Source organism: Rutidosis leptorrhynchoides, chromosome 3 (genome assembly GCF_046630445.1).
Source record: "Rutidosis leptorrhynchoides isolate AG116_Rl617_1_P2 chromosome 3, CSIRO_AGI_Rlap_v1, whole genome shotgun sequence".
Lineage (NCBI taxonomy): Eukaryota > Viridiplantae > Streptophyta > Magnoliopsida > Asterales > Asteraceae > Rutidosis > Rutidosis leptorrhynchoides.
This window is the reverse complement of record NC_092335.1, coordinates 608,498,094-608,505,337: the sequence shown is the minus strand read 5'-3', so window position 1 is coordinate 608,505,337 and position 7,244 is coordinate 608,498,094.

Genomic DNA, 7,244 nt, shown 5'->3' with positions numbered 1-7,244 from the left:
CTTCTTCTTGTCTCCAATGATTAAGTAAGCTACGAACCCATCCCCAATTCATCCAGAATAGATGATAACTAATTGGTTGATCCATTCCGGTTACGCTGCTTTCGGAGCTCAGGTCGAATTCCAGGGGAACAGTTGGCTCGATCCAAGCGACCAGGAACAATGGGTGACAATGATCTCATGGGAGGATAGCGCTTCGCTATATGCGCTACCTATTCGGGCGAGATGGATGAAGGAATAGAACCAACATTGGAAAATCAGCGCAGTAAGCCATGTTAGAAATGAAAAAAGCAGGAAAAGTGAAAATTGAATGAAGAAAGCTCTGTTTATAGAAAGGGAAAGGACGATTGTAAATGATCTTGATCGTACACGTATTAGAGCATGTACGCAACAAAAAGGTTTGAATTTAATGCGACGGGAAAGGTGATGTGACGGCTGTCATGTCGCACCTGCCATGGAGTTAATAGTAGTTAAGTTCGCACCATGTGCAATACTTGTGCATAATATCGAACTGGGGGACTTAATGATACGCATACCCGATTGGCTCGTGTTGCGCATCATACTTGCACCATATGTGCACATCCCTCGCGCTCTGGCACTTCAGGCGCAAGTAAATGTGCGCTAGTATGCGCCAGATTAGGATAGCGTGCTACATGAAGATGACGTGTCCTGTACTTGCCACGATCTCTGTAAAAGGACCGATAGCTAACAAAGAGTAACAGTACTGTTCCCTGGTCCCCTCCCCCGAACGACCAGGTAGTACCAACAAGAAAGCAACGTGGAACACATGGATCCAATAAGCAAACGGCACTGTAGCTATAAATAACGGACTCGAATCACAAGGCAAGGGGTCCGTTCTTTGGGAACTTACACACATACTATTTTAAGCATCAACGTACAGACTAACTGCGCTATCTAGATAGCGCAATTATACCCGAGCTACCGGACTTATAGCATTTCACTAGATACTCTTGATATACAGGTAACGTTCAACAAACACAAACCCTACAAGCCAGCGCGAGCCATCGTTCACTAGACTACCCGCCGATGGTGGGTCTATGTTTAACCACCCCCGCTGAGATTCTCATCTCACAGGGGGTTATTCACGTTACTCCGGATCAGAGAGTTAAAACCAATTGACCCTTAAATCCCCTGTCTTTGATGTCAAGCATTGACCGAACCCGACCCGATTAATCTATGCTTGATCATCAACCATATACATACATCTACCAAAATGATACTTGTATGAAATGAAGCTTCTTTGTAATTGTGGTTGATGTAATCGGCAATTCCTAAAAGTATGAAAATAATTGTAATTGTGGTTGATGAAAATTACCGTGTAAGATAAATTCGTGAGTAATATCTCCGAATTTTGTTGAAAAATCGGTGATAACACCAAAATTAGCTAACTCTTGTTAACAATGAAAATATTGCATCAGAAGTCCTTGAGAAGTTTTTGCAGAAGAGGTCCCTGACAGAAAGTTTTTACATCATGAGTCCTTGTCAGAAACTTTTTGCAGCAGCAGTCCTTTATTAGAAAATTTTGAAGTGAATGTCCCTGATCGGTCATTATTTGACACGATCATTTGTACTTAGAAGCAATATCTTTGTCCGTATTTAGATGAAAAACAAGTTACTTTGATAAAGTTTCGTGTATTTCGGGTTTGTGGAGAAAAGAAGATAAAAGATGCTGAAAAAGTTGTCTCATGCGCGCTGTTACAGTTTTGGCCATAACATGAGCATACGACCTCCAATCGAGGTGATTTAAAATCCGAGACGTCCGTATTTCAGAGGGCTACAACTTTAGTTTTTATGGGTTGGCGTAATTTACGCCACACTTGGAGTAAATTATGCCACAACTTGAATAAGACAGGAGAAAAGTGCACTTTGCAGCGTATAATTACACCCGGATTTCACATGGTGGAGTAATTTACGCCAGATCAGAAGTAAATTACGTCAGTGCAATTTTACTGCACCCGGATTTTGAGAGATTTTTGCTTTGGGAACAAGTTTTTTATCCCCTATTGTAACATCCTAAAATCTTGCTTATTTAAATTTTATCATTTTTTGTTAAAGTATAATAATTATAATAAAAATATTTGGTATTCTTGCGCTTTTGAAACAAGAAAATATATAAAAGTATAAAACAAAACTAATAATAAGTATTTTAATAGGTTGCTATAATCATAAAATACAAGTTTTAATATAGATATGCATTACATAGATGAGTGATAGACATGATCAGATTTTATTTGTAAATATTCTCTTAAGATGGTGACTAACATGGTTACTATATGATGAGTAATACTCTTGTAAGTTAAGTTATTGATAGATGAAGGCCACATGTATAACAACTTGCAAATGTAATGAGTAGCCAAGTATGTAGGGTGATTTGTCATGCTTAATGAAACACTATAAATAGATGAAACCATTTCATCTTTCAAATCATCCCATTCTCAAATTCTCAATCTGATAAGTATAATCTTAGTTGTAGAAATTAGTAAAGCAAAGTTGTTAATATCGTACAAGAAAGGCAAGCTAGTGTTATGAGCATCGTAAGTGCATCATGATATTTATAAAAGATCGCAAAGTGAGTACTCTCGTGTTATTTTATAAAATTGAGATATGTGCTATTATTGTGTTTAATTGTTACTTGATTAGATGTATACGAACTATGTGGGTTTATTTAAAAGACTTGCATTGAACATGATTTTAAATATATAATTATATATGTATTAATGACTTTCGAGCCATAGATCGGAAATGTTGGAAAGAACACGGGGTTTAACACAGCCACCTGATGTTGTCATATCAGGGAAACACGGGGAGAGCACGATTACCCATATGTTGTTGGAATGTAGATAGAGGCTCAGAATGCTTTAATACATAGAGTTCAAGGATTATTATTTCATAGCTATCTGAACTCTGAATGTGTTTGTGTGGTATTTTGCACTAGAAAAACACAGGACCTTCACTAAGCCTTTAGGCTTACGCATACTATCGTACATATCACAGGTTATCAAAACGAAATCGATCCAAGGGAATGACTCTGATTGAACAAAATAAAGTAAAGTGTGACCGAAATTATGACATTCGACGTTGTCAAAAGAGATATAATGATTTAGCTATAGCTATATATCGAGTCGAATGTTGCATGAAATGAAATATATTATTTGACTTCCGCTGTCTATCTATGACTATTGGTTTAATATTATAAGGACCGGGAACCGGGTCTTTACACATGGTATCAGAGCCTTTAGTCTAACTGAATTAGGTATTCCTTGCCTAGTGTTAAACTGAAAGATGAGAGTCATAGATAATTTAGATAATAACTATATCGTTTTAGTACCCTTTTGAGATGTTGGAGATAAATCAATTTAAACTTCTTATTATAGATCAGAGTGTGTGATGAAAGCGTAATGAGTTTTTAGCTCTTATACTAAGAGAGTTATTAGCTCTTATACTAAGAGAATCGAATAGTTGATTGGATTTCGATGTAAGGATTTCGATGTAAGTATCTTAAGTAGTTTTATCAAATTTCAAGGACGAAATTCCTATAAGGTTGGAGGATTTGTAACATCCTAAGATCTTGCTTACTAGAATTTTATCATTTTTTGTTAAAGTAATATTTATAATAAAAATATTTAGTATTCTTGCACTTTTGAAACAAGAAAGTATATAAAAGTATAAAACAAAACTAATAATAAGTATTTTAATAGGTTGTTATAATCATAAAATACATGTTTTAATATAGATATGCATTACGTAGATGAGTGATAGACATGATCAGATTTTATTTATAGATATTCTCTTAAGATGGTGACTAACATGGTTAATATATGATGAGTAATACTCTTGTAAGTTAAGCTATTGATGGATGAAGGTCACATGTATAACAACTTGTAAATGTAATGAGTAGCCAAGTATGTAGGGTGGTTTGTCATGCTTAATGAAACAGTATAAATAGATGAAACCATTTCATCTTTCAAATCATCTCATTCTCAAATTTTCAGTATGATAAGTATAATCTTAGTTGTAGAAATTAGTAAAGCAAAGTTGTCAATATCATACAAGAAAGGCAAGCTAGTGTTATGAGCATCGTAAGTGCATCATGATATTTAGAAAAGATCGCAAAGTGAGTACTCTCGTGTCATTTTATAAAATTGAGATATGTGCTATTATTGTGTTTAATTGTTACTTGATTAGATGTATATGAACTATGTGGTTTTATTTAAAAGACTTGCATTGCACATGATTTTAAATATATAATTATATATGTATTAAAGACTTTCGAGCCATAGATCGGAAATGTTGGAAAGAACACGGGGTTTAACATGACCACCTGATGTTGTCTAATGAGGGAAACACGGGGAGAGCACGATTACCTGATGTTGTTGGAATCTGGATAGAGGCTCAGAATGCTTTAATACATAGAGTTCAAGAATTATTATTTTCATAGTTATCTGAACTTTAAATGTGTGTCTGTGGTATTTTACACTAGAAAAACACACGACCCTCACTAAGCCTTTAGTCTTACAAATACTATCGTACATATCTCAGTTCATCAAAAGGAAATCAATCCAAGGGAATGACTCTGATTGAACAAAATAAAGTAATGTGAGACCGGAATTATGAAATTCGACATTGTCGAAAGAGAAATAATGATTTAGCTATAGCTATTTATCGAGTAGAAATGTTGCATGAAATTAAATATATTATTTGACTTCCGATGTCTATCTATGACTATTGGTTTAATATTATAAGGACCGGGAACCGAGTCTTTACACCTATATAAAGGGAACCTTAGAATACGAATGAAACACTTTTTTCATAAGTTTTTGAGCTACAAAACCTAACCCTAACATTAAAATTCATCTCTTTTCAAGAATCAAAGTAGAACTCTTCATACTTCATCAACAAATCATCAAGATCATCATCAGCAGCATGTGTGGCTAAGTCTTTTTACTTTATCCCTTCCATTGAACAATTGTGTATTTATGATTTCATTCAAGTATTATTGTGATTCATAATTTGTGTTGAAAAAGTCTTTTGATTTATGAATTGTTCAATTTATCGTTCAATGCAAATTTATCGAATTTCATTATTGTAAGACTTATTATTGTGTTGATAGTTTGTTCTAAATCCACTTAGTGTTAATTTATTTAAGGATAAAGAAAAGCTATATAATTTACATGAAAACACCCAAGACAGTGTTTTTGATAAATTGAAGAACGTATGTCTATGTAAGTTACATGAAAACTTGATAAAGCTTAATACTTGTTTAAATGAATTGTACCAATTGGGATTTGGAAGAGATAAAGCTTTTAATCCATTAATAACAACTTTGTGTTTTTGATATTTTGTTCATGCTCTTTGCTTAAACCTCATAAGTTTAAGTCTTTTTCATTCAAAGTCATCTAATTAGTGTTAATTTAGTTCCAATTGCAAAATCAACTCTAAGAATTGCTGGGTTTTTTTTTATCACAATCTCCCTTGGAACGAATCTTACTTACCCTAGCTAGTTTAGAGTATTTAATTCATTTTTGATGGGTACTTTGACGCCCATCAAATTTTGGTGCCGTTGCCGGGGAGAGTGTGCGCTTGATTGCAAGCTCTTATTTTTAATTACTTTATTTTAAAATTTGAAAAATCCTAAAAATTATAAAATTTAAAAAACCCAAAAATATTTTTCTTTTTGCATTTAGTTTACTTTGTTTTCTTTAGTACTTTATTATTTTGTTCGGCTTTACACGTGGTTTGTTTGCTAATGTTTTTAGGTTAGTGAGAAATCTCACTACTTGGAAGAGATGGAAATCCCATTGCAAATTCTTACAATGGGAGATAGAGACACACGAGGTGTGGATTCGTATTACCAACCGGGTGATTACGAGGATCACTCACCCATTGTTTATTCTGCTCTGAATACGGATGACAACAAAAGATTTTAAGGTTCGCCCTCAATTGATTGCTATTTTGCCAACCTACCGAGGTTTGGCATTGGAATAACCATATGAGCATATAACAGAGTTCAATGAAATGTGCGCTACAAATCAGGTAAACGGCTTCACTGATGAAGTGGTACGCCTTCGCCTATTTCCTTATTCAATAAAAGATAAAGCTAAGCGATGGTTTTTGTCCTTACCCACCCAAAGTATTACTACTTCGGCGGTGATGAAAAAGAAATTCCTTGAGGAATTCTACTCGATAAGTAAAACTTCGAATATGCGTATGCAAATAAAATCTTTTAGGCAATTGCCAGATGAACTTTTTCATGAAGCATACGAACGTCTGAAGGAATTACTTAGATCTTGTCCTCACCACGAAATACCGAAATGGGAACTTGTCAAAGTTTTTATGATGGTCTTAACTCGCAGAATAGACAATTACTATTAGTGGCCAGTGGTGGCGTGTTTATGACTCGAAATAGTGAGGATGAATGGGCATTTTTCAAGCAATTGAGCAAGGGTTCAAAAACCCAAGCTTCAGTTGAACCAAAAACTCACAATTCCTCCCATGTTAACCAAATGTCCACTTCGGGAGGGTCGTCTAGAAATTTAGAAAAGGAATTAGATGAGATAAAAATGTTGTTTCCCATGTTTAACAACCCGAACCAGGGTGGTAGTTTTAATTCTGTGCAGGTTCAGGATGCGTGCTCGATATGTGGTGATGCTTCTCACTATGCAAAAGGTTGCTAAAGGGGGATACCATTAGGTATAGAAGAGAAAGTGAACGAGGTTCAAGGGCAGAAGTATGATCCATATTCCAAAACCTACAACCTAGGATGGAGGAATCATCCGAACTTCAGTTAGGACAACAATAACACATTGAATGTACCAAACCAACACCAAACTCAATACCCGAACCAATTTCAAAACAACAACTAATACCAAATGCAAAACCAAAACCACAACTATCAAACCTAAAACTAAAACTTGTCTCAAAATAATCAACTAAATCAATCCTCAAGCATGGATGCTAGGATGGAGTCATTGATGGAAGAGATGAAGAAGGCTTTAGAAATTTAAAATAAGTCAATTGCGGCATTAGGGACGCACATCGGTAAAGTGGCAAAGGAAAAGGGAAAACGTGAATTGGGTATGATTATGAGTTATGCATTACTAAACCCGAATCATAAATCACAAGGAAGAGGACATGAAGTGAACATGGTGGGCACTTTTGGAGTGAAAAGACATATGATAATAAGGTAAAAATGGGAAATCAGAAATCAAGCATGGTCCAGGTAAGTC